Source organism: Pleuronectes platessa, chromosome 1 (assembly GCF_947347685.1).
Source record: "Pleuronectes platessa chromosome 1, fPlePla1.1, whole genome shotgun sequence".
Classification (NCBI taxonomy): Eukaryota; Metazoa; Chordata; class Actinopteri; order Pleuronectiformes; family Pleuronectidae; genus Pleuronectes; species Pleuronectes platessa.
Genome location: NC_070626.1, coordinates 18,260,560 through 18,278,560, shown reverse-complemented (window position 1 = coordinate 18,278,560; position 18,001 = coordinate 18,260,560). Strand labels below are relative to the sequence as shown.

General features: G+C 45.4%; 1 protein-coding gene across 2 annotated transcripts in view; it reads left to right on the top strand.

Moving 5' to 3' along the window:
* Positions 1-1,973: 1,973 nt before the first annotated feature.
* The window catches only part of gse1b (Gse1 coiled-coil protein b), a 41,669-nt gene continuing 25,641 nt past the window's right edge, over positions 1,974-18,001 (top strand). Inside the window, exon 1 of one of the 2 annotated variants that reach the window (XM_053419319.1) lies at positions 1,974-2,176. The gene's annotated coding sequence lies outside the window, so the exon portion shown is untranslated. Of the gene's footprint in view, positions 2,177-16,298; positions 16,687-18,001 lie in introns of those variants that run through there. The other variant, XM_053419326.1, reaches the window with a different exon arrangement.

Sequence of the window (18,001 nt, the reverse complement as noted above, 5' to 3'; positions counted from 1 at the left end):
AAAAAGCTGAATCTTTGTCGTTATTTACAATGGATGAGAAGGTTATGAGGTGATAAAATCATATACACGATCATTGTTGACGTGCTGCTCTTGACTTGAAAGAAGTAGGCGTAGAAATAGTCAAAACATTTTCTTTTTGACAAATCCATTAGTCTATTTAATTGAAAAATAATAATCGTAGTTTTTCTCAGTATTCATGTCACTCCACAGAGGAATGCAGTCATGCTGAGGGCTCCTGTGCTTATTAAAGACGTATTTGTGAATATCATTGTGATGCACGAGATGTGTCTGTGGAACATCGGTAATGACTTTTCTTAATAACAATGACTAATTGCCAGAAATGACTAATACGTCATTTGGTGATTAGCGATGTAGACCGTAGAAAGGAGTAATTGACTAAAGATTTCCGAGTCAACTAAGGCGCTTTAATACTCTAAGGACTTGTGATTTGAGGAATTGAACAGAAGGGGGATCCTCGCAGAGATGTGTGTGGGAGCAGCATGTGGATAGACAGCATGGTGGATCAAAAGCCGAGGTCCTGAAGCTGCATCGTTAGTCAGGATATCCTGTCTACTTACTCTCGCTCGCTCTCAGGTCAAACAGAGGTGAGGAGGCCGCTATCACATGTATTATATATTCACTCACATGCAGGAAGGAGGGCAGTATAATGTGGGGGATGCGGTGTGCATGCATCAGGGTCGTGTTTCTCTGCTCTGCCGGGGCTCCTGATAGCATTGGACAAGTGGGTATGCTGCAGGAGAGACTCACAATACATAATGAGGCTCGCATTTGATCCAGTGCATCACAGCAATTAGCAGCACACACAGCACAATGTGAGGGAGAGAGAGAGAGACCTCATCCCACTTCCATGAACCACCCCACCCCACCCACCCCTGCCATCACCTGCTTAATTCGTGTTTTCATCCTTGGCTTTGAGAGAACAACCCGGTCTTTGCTGCTTACAAGTGTGGCTTTGATTTTACAGCCGGTGCAGCCGCTGGTATCTAATCCACAGTAAAACCATTGATAAGCCAGACAGGGGGAGAGGTTGTCAGCTGAGGCTTCTCCGTGCTTTTGGTAGGTGGCTGTCCCCTTGTGGACACTTGATGGAATTACTCTCACTGTATGGTCATGCATATTAGTAATTATAAATACATTAAAGTTTAGTACCCTAAAATCTGCTGATTATTGAAAAAATGTATTAAAGCTTAAGATTCATTCGATTTAAATATTCCCCGGTATTAACAATAAGCCATTTGACCTTTACGATGTTATAGTAGCCCGGCAACTGTTCTTGGCCCACAGCTGATCTTCTGTATGAATAATAGTCATATAATATACATATAATACATATTTGGTTAATAATATGCAGAGAGGTTGGTGTAGAGAAGAGAAAGACAGTACAAGGGCAATCATCAGAGCGATCGAGGTTTAAAAAAAAACAGTCATTTTGCAACGTAGCTTCACAAACCTGCAGGAAATGTGGATAAAATCAATAACATATGTTTAATAATCGATATATCTAATAAGAAATTGATAAAATAAACATCACTAATTATGCATACTTATTCCTGCAAATTTACCTATTAAATACTGTTCCGTATAATTAGTAATAATTATGTTACAACATAATAAGAATGTATGTAATTTAGTCACATATTTTCATATTTAAGGAAGGAAGTGACTCTGTCCATCCTGGTCAGGGATGTGTGTGTGTGTGTGTGGGGGGGGGGGGGGGGTCATTCTTTATCCCATTTGGGGAACAATGCGGGGTCAGCCCTCTGGACTGGAGGCGTGACGGGGTGGAGGTGGGGGGCTGGGGGGGGTTGGGAGCAGGTGCTTCTACCCCCCGCCCCCTCTGGCGTGTGTGTGTGTGTGTGTGAGTGTGAGTGTGTGTGAGAGTGAGTGTGTCTGTGTGTGTCCGGCCCCCGTCGGAGAGGAAGCCCCACCTCCCGGCTCCCAGCAGCAGCAGCAGCAGCCGGCCGCCTCTCTCCTCCTCTGCCCGGCTCTGCGCTCCGCTCCGTCCCTGTGGCCACGCCGGTCGGAGGTTCCTGACAAAAAGTGCGGACTCTGCGTTCTGGACGCGAGGGATGGACCCGCGTCTTCACCGCTGACCGAAGGAGAAGGATTTCTTACTAATTCATAAACACTGGAATAGCCCGTACTTGTTTTTGCGGTGAGTGGTTGTGTGTCTGTGTGTAGTTGTGTTCTCCGACCCGGAGGTTGTTCGTGTGAGCGAGCGAGCGAGCGAGCGAGCGCCCAGCGGAGGGTTTATTGTGTTGAGGAAGTCGCTCCGGTGTCGAGGAAGCGGCTGCGTGTTATTTTGATTGTATTTATATCTCTGAGTATCCGAAGGTCGCGTGCCTGTGTGCGCGTACAGGACAAAAAGAGTCCGCTCCACAGAGAGACGGCAGTTTAAGCGCTTTCTTTTATCCGTCCAGTGTTAATGTGTCACTGGGTTTGAGGGATTTTCACATAATCGTGTTTTAAAATGCAGATTAGCCTGAAGGAGTGAAAGGAATTGCGGCGGGCAACCCCCTCCCCTTTTTCAAATGAACTTCTTGTAACATTGTTACCGGTGCGCTGTTGTGATTAATATGTAAAGCGCAGCCCGGAGGCTTTTCTGCGTGAAGCCATTTACGTCCACTGGAGGCCCTTTTACGTAAAACTGTGTTGTTGGCTTTACTCGTCTGCTAATTCTCAGTCGGCAGTCACGCTGCCTCCATTAATATCACTGGGGCGTCTGGCTGAGCTGACGCCGGCGAGCCGTCCCCTGAACGCACCATTCTCTCCCTATCAGTGTGTGCGTGTGTGTGTGTGTGTGACTCCCACAGTGACACATGTTGACCATTTGGTGCTCCCGGGTTAAGGGTTTGACCCTTTGTGTGGGTGTGTTTATGTATGCACGCGCGTGCATGTGTGCGCGTGGCAGGTGGAGCGCGTTGAATCACTTCCCACGCGCTCCTTCACTTCTCTTTAAGCAGCAGCTTCTGAGTAAACGCTCGCGAACACACACACACACACACAGACATGTCTTCATGGCCTTCAGAGGACCGTACATTGATTTCCTGGAGTGTCACTCGAACTTTAGTCCCTACGTGCCTAACCTAAGATGAACCTAAACTTAACCATAGCTTAAACCTTAAAACATGCCTTAACCTTTAAATTCAATCATTTGAGTTATTTGGATTTGTCCCCAAAATGTGACAGTGTAAACAGAATGAGTTCCCCGGAGCATGAGTAATACCTGGACCACACACACACACACACACAGTCCTGTCTCCAGAGGACATCACATTGACTTTATTTCATTTAAACCTGGGTACCTACTCTAACCTGAACTATACTTACTTGCCTAACACCAAACTTAACCAAACCTTACTTCAAAACCTGTCATCGCCCTAATCTAATCATTCACGTTATCGGGACCTGTTTTATTGTGACTTTGTCGAGAGCTAGGTCCCCACAACATGAGTAATACCTGGAGCACAAACACACATGCACAGGTATCTGGGGTTTGAAACATGCACTACAAACACAACGATGGAGCAACAGGCTTTTCTGGACACATTGAGTGTATCTGCAGCCACAAGGAGCCTTCGTGTGTGTTTTAGCTGCGGATAAGGTTAGTCACAAATACACAAGCACTGAATTAGAGCGTCCTGTAGTGACACTGTCCCCTGGTGTCTTTAACAGCCCCTGACTGGTGCTGGGGATGGGTCGTTCATTACAGAGCCACCTGTCAGGCATGTAACATACCTGCATGGTGTCACTTTGACCATCGCTGTGGTGTCTAGTGCCATTATCACTCGCTGCACCTCACACAGATTACAGTCTTATCACACATGACCCCGAGCTGGCCCCCGGCAGCAGGGCCAGGTACAGAAAAAACACATGTTGCGGACATTCACAATTAATGAGGGGACACAATTATTTTCAGGACTTGACAATAGGGGATGTCTTTGTCCTTTTTCACTTGTCTCTGACACCATAGATGTGGTCTTAAGTTTCACCTCCTTGTTTGCTGCTCACCAACGGAAATCATCTTGTTACGCTTTTAAGAGAATTGTTAAATTTTTTATATAACATGATGATAAATATTAGTTGTGATCTAGTTGTAACCATACTTATCTCTCTACGTGACCAAGAGTCTGATTTTAAGGTGCCCAGTGTTTAAAACATGATATGGTGTAGATATGGGAATTTGTTTGAGGATTAAATATTTTTTCATGGGGGGATTTTGAAAATGTTTACTCTTCATCTCCAGCACAGTTGAGCTAAATGAAAAACCAGCCTGACACATGGAACGTGTGATCTCTACAGTCGTCAGTGATGAGGATCTTGATCCAGATTAAGCCTCGGTGGCGATGAGCGCTGAGTGCTCTCTGTTTTTGCTTTATCTTCAGTTGAGGTCAAAGCAAAGCTTGAACTCTCACCTCCACCGCTGATGGCAGCCAGTGCTACTGCTGCCTTGTTAACTCTTTGATGCAGGACAACCCCCCCCCACACACACACACACACACACTTAACACCCAACACAGCCTTTGACCTGCTCATATTAGGCTGCTGTCACCGGATAATCTCTGGTTTTGTGCGTTTCAGCTTTATGTGTCTCATTTAACTCCACCTTTTGCAAATATCATACTGATGTAAAGATTCTTTTGTACACCTTCAGAAAACATTAAGAGGATAGATCAGTTGCGTAAGTTTTTCCCTTTAATAAGATCTGCCCGTCTATTGGTGAATAAAAGTAGCTTCTATTCTTGGGTTTAGTCTTTATTTAGGATCCTCTGCTTTTTGATTGAGATCACAAATTATGTGTTGATGTCCTGGTAGTGATTACACAAGGGGAGGCTTTATTTTTCACATCCGAGATCTCCTAGTTTGATTCCATGAAAGATCATTTCCAGTGCCTTCACGGTGTCAAGTCTTCCTAAAACAGGGAGGCTTGAAATGTGCCCATTTAAGGTCTAAAGCTCGAGAAAGTCTGTGTTTTAGAACTGCGAGCATGTCAAGGATCTGCCGGATTAGGATCAGTCACTTGTTGTGATGTGAGCTTAAGGTGCTTCTGACCCCTGGCATGGAAGTTGACTTGAATAAGAGCTACACAGAAGTCACGTGAGAATGTATCAAAGTAATGGAAGTGAATTCCGAGGAAGTGTGTGAAGTGTTTGTGCAGACGTGTAGGCTAATCCAATCTGGATATGTGGTATTCCAGAATTGATCTGACAAGAACTCCACCTGGAAAATCCAGCATTTCCAGCAGCTTTGTCTTGAACACATTGTAGAAGAAGGCAGCGTGATAGTCTTTATTGTTTCACTTAACTGCCTCTTAAATGGACCCTTATTTAGTCAAATTGTGATTTTGATGGCACAGACACCAGTGTAGAGTGTGTGGTCATGTACAATGTTGTTGTTACGTTGCAACAAGTAGTAAATCACATACTCAATGCACACATAGTCTGTGTGATTTACCCTTAAAGGAGTAATCCGCTCTGTCCACCAAAATTGATGAAAACAAACAATCTCAAAAAGTATTGATTTCTCCAAATTGCTTTGACACATTAAGACGAGACTTCTTTCATAAATTTGAATTCTTATTGAATTCTTGACCCTGCAAAAATCACAAGGATTTTAGAGGCATTTTCATCTCTGAGAGGGTTGACAGTTTAAAAAAAAACGTGCGTTCTTTATCTGTGTACCAGATTTCACGAAAGGCAAGTTTTCTATCTACGGAGAGAAACGGACTAAAGTAACAGGAATAAACAAACCCTCCTTGGCAGAAGCAATAGAAACTGTAAGTGAGCTGATTTGAGGTGGACTTATCCTCCCTCGTCAAGACTTACACGTGTCTTATGTGTCAGCACATGATAAGAGTTTAAGATTACTTATGCAAATCTTTCTCTCGGGAACCGAATTTCTCGCTTCTGATCTGCCTTTCCTTTTTTTTTTCTTTGGTGAAGAAGTTGTGGAACCTATACAGGGCTGGCATGTTTTCAGGTGTCGTGGTGCTGTGTGTCGTGCCGCGGTAGCCTGCAGTGCTGTGGGTGTCTGGGGGCTAGACAGCAGCTGTGTTGAGCAGAGTGTTGGTGACAGTTTGTCTGTGGCAACAGCACCTGGCTCTGTTTAGAGAGTGATTAGGAGAGTCCCAAGCAGCTCCCCATACTGTTTACACAGGGAGCCTGGAGTTAAAGGTGACCCACTTTGCATTTCCTTATCAACAGCCCACGTTGATAGCTTTGAATAGCACAGAGTGTAGGGGAGGCCTTTGCATTGGGTTTACATAGTTCCCTATAAGAGAGAATGGGATGCGTTTAAATGGGCGAGGCCTGGATTTGACTTGCGTTACAACAATGTCCCGGGGTGGTATGAAAATGTGGCCGCGCTCACCACTCTTTTTGTGTGTCACCACCAGAGCAGGGTTTGTTGTGTGGTCGGACTTGCTTGGACCCTCCGTCTGCCTCTGTCTCTCCCTTCCCTTTGTCTCTGTCTCGGTTTTCTGTCCTCCTGTCTCCCCAGCTGTAACTCCCTCCATGTGTCTGTGTCGGTTTCGTGTTAAGCCCTGTTTGACGGCATCTCCCCTCAGGATGGACAGAGTAGGTGTGAGTGATTGTGTGTGTCTAAGCATCCCCTGCGGTGTGTAAAAACTGGTAGCAGAGGTAAGCTGTAAATGTGATGACCGTTGAAGACAGCTGAACAAACAGGTCATAAACAATTCATGTGCAGGGAAGACGGACAGACAGACAGTGGGGTGGACATACAGATGGATTCACAGGCAGGGGAAGAAGTTGCAGAGAAGATAATATCTGCTGAACTAGAAATTCCGGACTTTTGTTCTCAGGCCTGCAGCTTTTTGCTCCATATTTAACTGATAAAGCTGCTTTTCACTTTGTGTGTGTTTGCTCTGTGTGTGTGTGTGTGAGAGAGAGCAAGCCTAACCTGCTCCGTAAGCCATGCCTGTTTAGACTCATGTCCCCATGTCACTCCGCATTGCCATTAAACAGTACTTAATTCATTACCACAAGGTATTTTGTGGTTGTGTGGAAGCTTGTCCTTCTTTGTGAGGACCATTTTGAGTGAAGACTGTACAGAGTAAGGGCATTTTGGCCGCTTCTCACTTTTCCGAGGGTTAAAACTTGCTTTTACCTCCACCAAGGCAAACAGTCCCCTTATGTAAACACATTTAAACTAAAGTCCCCTGAACATGCCTGATTAGTTTCATCAGGACCCATGAATTTTTCTCTGAGAAATCAATGGAAATTATAACAATGTGCTATCTCAGAATGTCAAAAAACAAACCCCTGGATATCGCTCTCACATTCCGATCTGCACGACCAAATATTCCCTGAACCCATTCCACAACCAAGGTTTTTAATCTCTCAAACTTTAACTATATATGGAATTGTTGTCATAAATGACACACTACAGAAATGTATGGCTATAGAAAATACTTGCAACTACATTAAAACTTGTTAGAAACTGCATCAAATATCAGCCTGATATCTAATAATTGCAGGAGGGGGTTGTGGGGATGGTATGTAAACAAGGGCTGGTCCCAAACTGCGTTCAAAATCAGACGGTTATTACAGTTAGTCTCTGTACACCTGCTGGTTCACAGAAAGTGAATGCATTTTGACCCCATTGTGTAGACTCGAGCTGCGTACATGAAACATCGCTCAGCTTTATCTCAACGTTTACCTCCACGTGTAGAGATACACGTAGAGACACTTAGAGATAGGCCGTCAAAGAAAACAGGCTTGGCTTGAATCTAGATTTACGAGTGTGTCTCTGATGTTTGTATCATTGGTCGTGGTTTGTAGGGCTGAATGTAGATATGAATGTGCAGTGTTGTGAAAACTGAATTTCCTCTTCCTGGACAACAAACTAACCAACTATCTGTAGGTGTAGAAGTGTATGCAGCAAGCAGAAGTCAACAAGTACCTATTCCCATCAATAGACACACAAATGAATCAGCTTTTTTCTCTTTCTTGTAATTTCGCTCGATTTCTTAAAGGGGCCGATGATAAGAGCTCTTCAAGTCACACTTTCTCTTTCTCTGTATTGCCCGGTCCCATGCTTCAAGACCCGGTTCCCAGAACTAGGCAGACACGCTCTCCAAGCCAGTGTGACTTCATTTAGCAGCTCGCCACTGGAGTAATCAGCAGCAAGTTTTCCACAATGTTAACTCTGTTTGTATTCTCCATCTCCACTTTTGATTAAATTATCTGAGGGGAACTGAAAGAAGAAAAAAAAAGGAAAAAAGCTTCCTATTCACTCAAGTCAGTCTTGCTACATTTACCAGACCAAAGCATGTTCTAGATATCTTTAGATTGTGTGTGTGTGTTTGTGCGTAGCTGATGTTTGCCGCTGTCGTTGTCATACCGCAGGGCCTGATAAGCTCTGGCCAAACAAACACAACACAGGCAACATGAGAGCAGCAGATAAGCGAATCATACACACACTCTGTTCAGACCATACTTGACTATTGCCCTCACCAAATAGGGCCTCTTTCATTCAGAATTTTTGTGTTGCGTGTGTGTCAGCACGTATCATATAGTGTGCGTCTGTGTCCATCTGTCTTGTCTTTGTGCGTTTTCGTGTCATCCTCTCACTGTATAACCCAGCATTGTGCTAAAGGCTACTCTTCAACAAAGCCCTTTTCTTTTGCTATCACATCATCATCTCTCTCTTTGCCTCTATCTGTCTGCTTCTGTCTCTCAGAGGACGTCTGCCTCTCTCGCTTCCTCCGTTTCCCTCCCTCTCTCGCTCTCTCTCTCTCTCTCCGAAATATCAGCTACATCAGCTGACTGTCATATTGTGTGTGTCTGTTTGTTAGCGTGCCTCCTTGTGTATGAGAGCAAGGTCAGATATGTGCCTGAAGAAGCGAAGTGGGTCTTGTGGTCATTTGTTTTAATCGGCTCATGGACGGAGCTGCGGGCCTGTGTCGGCGGAGGCCACAGTTGTCATATGAAAAAGTGCTCTCACAGGAGGTTTCGTTGCCAGGTAGATTTGTTTTTATCTGGCTGGTATTTGCACAACTACAGGGTATCCATCTTGGGCTCTGGTCCCTTTTTTATTTCTGCTCATATCACGGTTTCACATCTTCCACGTGTTGTCTCTTTTCTCAGTTTCAGATCAACCATATACGTTTCCTTTTTGCACTGCAACTGACTGACAATACCTCGCAATTAAGTCAATAGAATTTGAATGCAATGCAATTTAGCTGTAGATAAAAATCTTTTGAGGAACTGAATTTTGGAAACTGTTAAGTAAGGTTGCAACTAGCAAATATTTCCATTATTGATTTTTTAGGCAGATACGTTTTTTTTCCCGATCCTAGAGCCTAAGCCCTTGTCTGTTGATGAAAATGAGACTTAACATAATGGACTTCAACGATCAAATGCCTGTCAAAGTAGTTGTTGATTGTTTGATCCATTAATTAATTAATCATTTCACTTCTACTCTTTGAATCTGTGCATTTTTTATCTTCATATTTTCCTGCCTAGGCTCCTTTTCAAGGATGGGTCAGTGATTTATCTTATTCTTTATTTTTGAACGGCACAGATTCCACTGTGCACTTTATTTTAACTGTTTTGACCCTTAACAGGTTTTTAAGTTATATAATTTTCAATGAGCTTCTATTCAGTCTTATTGGCTACTCGCTGAGATGTGTGGCTATGGCGACAGTGGGTTGTCTCCAGCGCACCCAGAGGAAAAGAGGCTCACTCATCAGACTGAACAACATCCACCCCTTCAGACATGTACGAGCAGGAGCACACACTCGTTATACCAATTACAAGATTTCAACAGGGCAACTCACAGCAGCCGGACCCTGCAATGGAAAGTCAAGTGTGTGCGGTGCGTGTGTCTGTAGCCTGTGTGTGTGTGTGTGTGTGTGTATCTGCGTTTGTGCGCGATGAAGTCTCTTAGGAGTAGGGAGCCATGCAGAGTACTTGGAGTGCTAATTAGGCAACCACAACCCAGCAGAGTACATCACAGGGAGAATAGAGGGGAGAGGGAGAGAGGATGAAGAAAGGAGTGTGTGGGGAAGCCGGCAAAAAACAGCGCTCATCTCCTGAGGTGGCTTGCGAAGTGAGAGATGAGGAGGGAAGAAAGGGAGGATGTTGAAAGACGATAACAACCGAAATATGTTACATGCAGTGATGTCTACAGGCGCGGAGAGTTTGACAGTGGTGAACAATAGGGTTTATCTGGCCGTGTGGGACATGACATAAAGGCTGTCTGTGTGTATGTACACGTTGGTGTGGCTGAAGGTTCACCAAAGACTATCACAGGTGCAAAAAACCATGATAAGCTCCATGGCTGCCCCTCTTTTGTATGTGTGCCTTCTTCTTCTATTTGTGTTTTGGGTTCACGTGAAGTCATCTGTCAATCCTCTCCGAGAGCAACACTGCCGCCTTTTCCTGTCTCTCTGTAGCAGGTGATTAAAAGAGAGAGTCAGTGATGATGAGGATGATGAGGATGATAATGAGTCAGAGCTTCCTCCTCTGCCAGTGGAACAGCTGGGCTGGGGTTGAGGCTGGCCCTCACATCGGGGGAGTGGCAGGGCTGCTTCCCCCTCAGCGAGAGGCTACAGAGGGGCACAGCCTCACAGGCAGCAGCTTGACTCCCGGGGCATGGACCACAAAGAGCCAGAGACGCAGACAGAAGGCACTTACGTATGTCTGTTTGTGTGACTGTGTGTGTGTTCACACACTACCAAGCAGCGTTGTGAAGCGTAACCAGACTGTTCTGTCGTACGCCCACACCGGTGTCTCAGAGAACACAGCCACACACTCGGCAGATGACATGCGTGCACACACATACACACACACACACACACACACACACACACGCAACACAAGGAACCCCCACCACAGTCGCTATGTAATTAACAGACATAGGAAATTGTGCTGCTGGGGTGGATGAGTCGGATGCATGGAGGAGGAGAGCAGGGGAAATAATCCTGGCTCGTGCCTACCCTCAAGACACACGCTGTGTCTGTTTTTGTGAGTGTGTGCGTTTGTGTGTTGAAAGAGAGCAAGGTGAAGAGAGGGGGAGAGCGATGCCGGCTGGTCTTTTGAAATCTCAGTGTTTTTGTTGCGAGCTGCTGGCAGGCAGGTTGGAGATCGAGTGGAAGAGAGGAAGAGAAGCGGGAGGTGAGGGATGAATAATAAGGTGTGCGCTCACATGCACACCCACACACAGCCGTATCATTTAAAGCCGCTCAAGGTAAAAGAGGCAGGCTGCTCTCTTTCCTCTGTGTGTGTGTGTGTGTGTGTGTGTGTGTGTGTGTGTGTGTGTGTGTGTGTGTGTGTGTGTGTGTGTGTGTGTGTGTGTGTGTGTGTGTGTGTGTGTGTGTGTGTGTGTGTGTGTGTGTGTGTGTGTGTGTGTGTGTGTGTGTGTGTGTGTGTGGTCAAGACAGTGAGAGTGAGCCAGGTCAGAGGGAGATGTACTCTGTTCTCTGCTGTAGCTCTATAATGGAGGCCTGCTGTATAATGACATCTCAGACAGAGGCAATAACGTGTGTGTGTCTCAGCTTTTTCATTGATCTGTGCCTCTTTGTCTCCCTTTTCTTGTTCTCTCCTTTAGTCTTTCCATTCCCTCATTCTCCAGTGGAATTGTTCACTTTGATTCTTCAGCTCAGCAGCCTTAATGCTGCCGTTTCAGGGTTTCTCTGATATCAAATTTTCTCTTGGGGTGAAGTAAAAGAGCTGGCACGCATGCGCACAGGCTGGAGTTAGCAGGTGTGCACACATGCAGGCACACACACATCTTATTCTACGGTGCCTCGGGGTAGATTGCTCTGACATCTCATCTCAGAAGTCAAACAAACTTGGAACTACCCAGGCAGGTTTATCCTGCTGTGGTCCTGGATACTGTGTGTGTGTGTGCGAGTGTGTGTGTGTGTATGTGTGTGTGTGTGTCTGTGTGTGTGTGTGTGTGTGTGTGTGTGTGCATCCACAAGAATGACAGTATGCCATACATCTGTTTGCACAGTCTAAGTCTAGGCCCTAACATTCTTGTGTAAGGGCATTTATAGCTTTTTTTGAAGCCAGGTTACTGTTCTTCTTGTTTAAACTACATGAACCACCTTTTCTTTAACTATCAGACGATGTTCTATCTTTTATTCTGTTATCCCACCTTCAGAGGCTTCTTATGGATACTGTACATGAGCTCTATTTATAGACAGTATATCACTTAAGAAGTGTCCAAATTCAGCGGCCGTGTCCTTTGGGGGACCTGTTCCACACAGCCTACGTTGGCTGTATTGACGGCCTCACATACGCGTCGGTCGAAACCAAATTGAGAAGTCTGGTCTTTCTATTGCATCACCAGCTTAGCCTGACCTTACAGCCGTAGCCGAGCAACAAAGTTACAGACAAAAACATTCTTCGGTTAATTGAAAATGTTGAAAACATGTGTTTTTAACATGTGTACCGTTAGCTGGTCAGCTGAGTACTAACATTAGCCTCGTCTTGCCGCCATTACCGCTGAAAAACTGTTTGTCACTGTAGCGCAAGGAATCATGGGATAAGCTGGGTTGGGAAGGATCCACCCGGTGGAGCCTCCATTGCTCGGGGGTAGAAGTACACATATGTCCGCCGTATTTGGAAGAGCCTTCGAATTGGTACAGCTTAGTGTCTCTGCCGTGACTCTGGTCTGCAAATGCGGCTTCGGAAGGATGCAGCCACCGAATTGAGACACAGCTTTAAAGTGTTGCTCTTGTCAGCCACAGACTCTACATGCTTCCTGCTTTTGTGCAGGCCGTTGTACTTGCTGTCTTCTTTAAAGCTCACTTAAGGTTGAAGCACAGTAATACGGATGTGGTAGCGGCTATTGTTCCCATATTACATCCTGTTTTGCTGGGTTGGTTTCATGCATATTGCTGCATCACTGGCATTTTAGACACCCCCGTTTTTCTGCCTTCAGTCAGAAGTTTCCCTCAGGCTGACTCCCCTTGTATCAGTGGTACAGCTACTTACTCCGAATCAGCTGAGCGGATGGTCGACCTTCATTTCTGAAGATCTGTCCTGTGCTGCTACCGGTGACTGTGATCGGAGATCATGATCTGAATAATAAGGAGGTTTTCAGGCATGGTAAAATATGTCCCTTATCTTGATGATTTGATGGGGCTGCTGATCACACACTTCCATCACATCCAGCTTCTCAACTCACCATATCTTGTTTTCTAGTCTTCTTCCTGGCAGTATTTAAAACTGGTCTGCTGACCAAAATATATAAAACATCCACATCACAACACGTAACATCAGTTGTTTGGTTATCATCATCACAGATTGGGCTTATCTTCTGGTTGCTGCTTCACAATAAAAGCCTACCGGTCGGCTGATGGTGAAAACGATTTAAAGTGATGCAGCATTAAGTGCTTGTTTGATAACAGCTCTGAAAACAATGAGGATGCAATTAGTTAGACTGGAGCAAAACATTGAACCATGCCGCGGCTACACTGACGGTACAGAAGTATTCAGAAGCTGCTATTCACAGCTCAGCAACACTTTTAGAAATGGTGCTTTAGTCGCCTGCTCCGCACATGCGGAGCCAACCACTATATTTCAATGACATTTTCATTGCTCATTTGAGGGCAGACACTGACTGGTTTGGCTCCTCTCCTAAGGACCACAATATTGTGGCATGCCTAAAGTGTGCTATACCAGGCCACTGGAAAAGAGACATCTGCTGCTCCAGTGAAGAGAGGCATGGATACTCAGTGTAGTTATAGGCAGGACAGTGTGCAGTGTACTGTTGGACTTGATCAAGCCAGGTTGGTGGCTGGATCCGATAAATTGGCCAGCAGCACTGTGCAGCTAGTTTTAACGAGCTGATAGGCAAATCCCTTCCTGGTTAAAGATTAACCAATCGCTAGAGCTGCCGCTGCATTATCTCCCTACTGGCCGGGGAATACAGGAGCCAAGAGGATTTACTTTATACGCTGGTGTGTGTGTGAGAGAGAGTAATCTGCATTCCAACCAGCCACAGGGTGGAACTGTGTGTCAGTGTGTTTGTTTGACTATAGAGTTCATGATCGGCTTTAGTCCCAGCAGGGTGTTAAAACTGTGTGTTTTACTCTATGCCATTTAGCAGTCAATCTGCTGTGTGTTTGTGTCTGTGTGTGTGTGCGTGTGCGTGCGTGCTGTTTGTTCGCGTGTGCGAGTATGGGCGGATCATGTTTGTATGTGGTTTGTTGTAATCTGCATTCCTTTTTTTGTCAGGGCTTTGTTTTGTTTTTCCTCAGGGCGTAACAGCATTCAAAGGGTTAATTGCATCAGGAAGTTTGCTATGTAACTGACTTCTCAGGGTTGTCAGCAAAAAATTTCAACTTTTGCGATCCAGTTGATGTAATTTATTAATTGTCCCTGAGGTCTTTGCATTAGGTTCCTAAATGTTATAAGCGGATGCACGCTTTGTCCATTTTCATAATGCGCAGCCACATCGATTTAAAATGAAATTCCTCTTTTTGTTTATTGCTGGATTAAACGACTTTGGCATATGCTGTTTCATTACCGAGGTCTCCCTTGTGATTAACTGGGAGACGATGCCATCTGCTGGATGTTTGAAGAACGTAGAGTCTGAGCCCACATGGATAAGGCACTTAGTGAGTGTGTTGAAACTGAGTGATGTTGAGAGGCGGAGGCAGGCTCACTTATCTGGAAATTCATAAGACGTTACTCATCCTGGGTGGCGTAGATCATGCGATTTATCATTAGTTATTCAGAAAACGAGTAGCTAGACTTGCATGTCTTTTGTTTTTTTCAGTTTAGAAAGAAAAGTAGAAACAAGAGAAGAGAGAGAGCTGTTGCTTGTCGACAACATGCACCAGCGAAACCTTAGTACTGTCATTGATTTTCACTTAATATCACTGGGCTTATTTTAATTTACAGGCCCTTGAAGTAGGAATGTTAAACCAAACTATTCTTATTGTAGGGGATAAATGAAAACAGCTTTCTTTTGGAGCTCTTGGAGCTTTCAGCTGTTTGTGTAGTGTCTCGACACCTTTGTTAGAAGCTGCAATATCTCCTAGTATCTTTGAATCCTTTATTTCTTAGCCTCTTGCAACATGAGACATCTCTGAGGGCTGAGCGATTAAAGAGACTGTAGCAGCAATGTCAGATTTGAACCTGTGAGATTGGTCAAACCCCACGACGCCCCATGAGCTGCACTTCTCCTTTTGAGGGCCAGCCTAAGGGGCATATGAGGCAACGCTAGCACCTGCAACCCCTGTGGCGTGATATGGTCCGCGGCTACAGTTGAGACGGACGCCATCAATTCAAACAGCAAAGAGACTCCCTTTCTCCAAAAGCAGCAGGATGATCTGTATGATGCTCAAGAGGAAAGGGGGTAGAGGAGAGACACAAACACGTGGGCAGAAGTTGGCGGCCCTGCGTTTCAAGTCGGGCGGGGGGTCCAGACCATAAAGGAGCTTTGTCGAAAGGTGGCCTTTGGCAACATGGCTGGCCACCGTGCAGCTTCAACCCCGAGATCATTTCTCTCGCTGTCATCGCTCTTGCTCACTCACTCTGCGATCTGAAAAAAATAAAAAGCAATGAGTGACGGAAGGAGGAAGTGACTAAAGAAACTACTCATTCTCACCCCTGCGATGACAACAGGATCGACAGAGGGGAAGCCAAACCCACGCTTTTATCCTTTTCTTGAGAAGTCCACCCCCGACCACGATCCTGCAGTATAGCCTCCTCCACCCTAATAACAACTTCTTGTTATTGTATAGCATGTGTTAGCATGTAGCGTCTCTGCGTGTCTACTGTAAAGGTGCACATGCACGTTTTTTGGCCGAACTTCCTTGTTTGTGTGAGATGGTGGTGATTGATTTAGAGCGAGTGGCTTTCTTTACTTTTACTAGTTCCAATACATTGAGCATTTTCAGGAGTTACAGAACAATGTAAATAAAGTCAAATTGATTTAATTCAGTGAAATACTCAAACACAAAAGGTTTGTCTTTCTGATGCTGTAGGGCTTGACACAGGCCGGGACATGTTTTCTCTCATTCTCTTCCAGTGTCTTTCTTTTTCTGTCTCAAGAAGCGAAGGGTATCTTACATATTTAACCTAACCCCTGCCATTCGTCTGTACACATGCATACACACTGCCTGTCACTCCTCAGCAATGGGGTCAGATGTGGTGACCGGTTGAACACCCTCCCCTCCTCCTCGGCTCCTCTCCTCCTCTTCTCTCCTCACCCCTCCCCCTCCTCTAGCTTGCCTTGGCAGGGTATGCATGCCTGTGTCTGTTATCTACAAATGGCTGAGGAATTATAGGTTGAGAGAGGAGGAGGAGTGAGGGAGAGTGTGAGGAGGGGGGGTGCTGAGGTCATGTGACATCGCAGCAGCTGCTAGGCTAAGAATTTCTGTTTTCTCAGTCAGAGAGAGAGAGAGAGCAAGGACGGGAGAGATAGGCAGCGTGTGTGGTGTGTTGCTTTGTTAGATAAGCTCTAAACGGTCTTTGTGAGCGGCACGGAGAGACAGGAAGACAGGCAGGGAAGAGGGTGGACGGGGCGAGAGCAGATAGACGAAGAGAGAGAGAGAGAGAGAGAGAGAGAGAGGGGAGCAGGAAGATGGTTTGTGTCCTGTCGCTGGCTGCCGGTGTGTGCTGGGCTGGGCTCAACGTGAAGATGCAGCCGTGGGGGATCCAGGCAGCTCCGTTCCTTTGTGCAGTAAGGAGCTTTGGCCACGCTTTAATCTATGAGGGGGGGGTCATGAACCACTGCCAGACCTCCGGATGTGTGCCTCTGTGTGTATTTGTACTCGTCTATTTCTTCTCTCACGTGCATGTGTGTCTGTTAGTATTGTGGTTTTGTGTTTGTGTGTGTGGTTGATACAGACTTGAAAGACACTCTGCTCTGTCTCTTTAGTGTGTTTTTGTGAAAAGTTTCATGTGTATTTCTTAAACTCTCTTCTCACACTTTTTCTGACTTTCTCTTAAAAAGAGAAGGAGCAGCAGCGGCAGCAGCAGCACTCTTAACATCCCCACAAAGTCACATTATTGGACCGGGCAATCTGTGTCTCTGTGTGTTTGTGTGTGTTTTGCTCATTTGCCATACTCTCAATGGTGCAGTGTGTGTTGTTCAGACAGTACTCATTGTTAATTCCATTATTAATTGTGTGCTGGGTTCATTCAGAGTGCACCGGGTTACAGGGAGGGTACAGGCAGGACAATTTAAGAGGTGTTAGGGAATGTTGTTCACTCTCTCATGCCTGACGTGCCGCTGTGTGTGTGTGTCTGTCCCCACTAAAACACACACACACATACAGGGTCCTCCGCTCTCTCCTCGGGAGGGCACATTCTCTTTTTATACCCCTGCTACACTCTTTGGTATTCTCAGATATAATTCCTCCTGATCTCATTGTGCTATTGATGCACTGTTTGTTTGAGAAGTTATTGTGTTAGTCTGCTGTTTTCTCTGAAATCCGATTTAAGTTGAATTCTGAACAAACCCAAGCATGTGTATGTGTTTCTGTGGGTGTGTGTTTGTGTAAACGAAACAAGTCTGATTGAATGAGTGGATGAATTAATGTGTTTTCCATGAACATGTAGGACTATCACACAACACTCTGGCATTTGGGGATTCCACTGGCCGAGGGGCTGTCAACACGGTGTCACCTTTCAACACACACATACACAGGAAGGAAAGGGACAGCCGTCTTAACCCCCCCCCCCCCCCAGCCATCACTGGGCTCTGATAAATCTGAGGCAATAGGATGACAAGAAAGTTTTCAGCAAAATGTTGTAATGTGTTGCAAGTGTCAAAAGATGAAATTCAGAAATACCCAGCTGGCACGAGTTGTCATTTAAAAAAAAAAAAAGTGACGACTAAGTGTGATGACAGAAGTAGTAACAAACACTAGGTAGGAAAGAGTTGCTCTGGTAGTGTTGGAGCATGCGCAGTTGAGGTGTTGCGTAAACTCTGTGACCATGGTCCTCTCTGGCAGACACGCAGCCAGACTGGAGCTCTTTGACCAAGGGAAGGG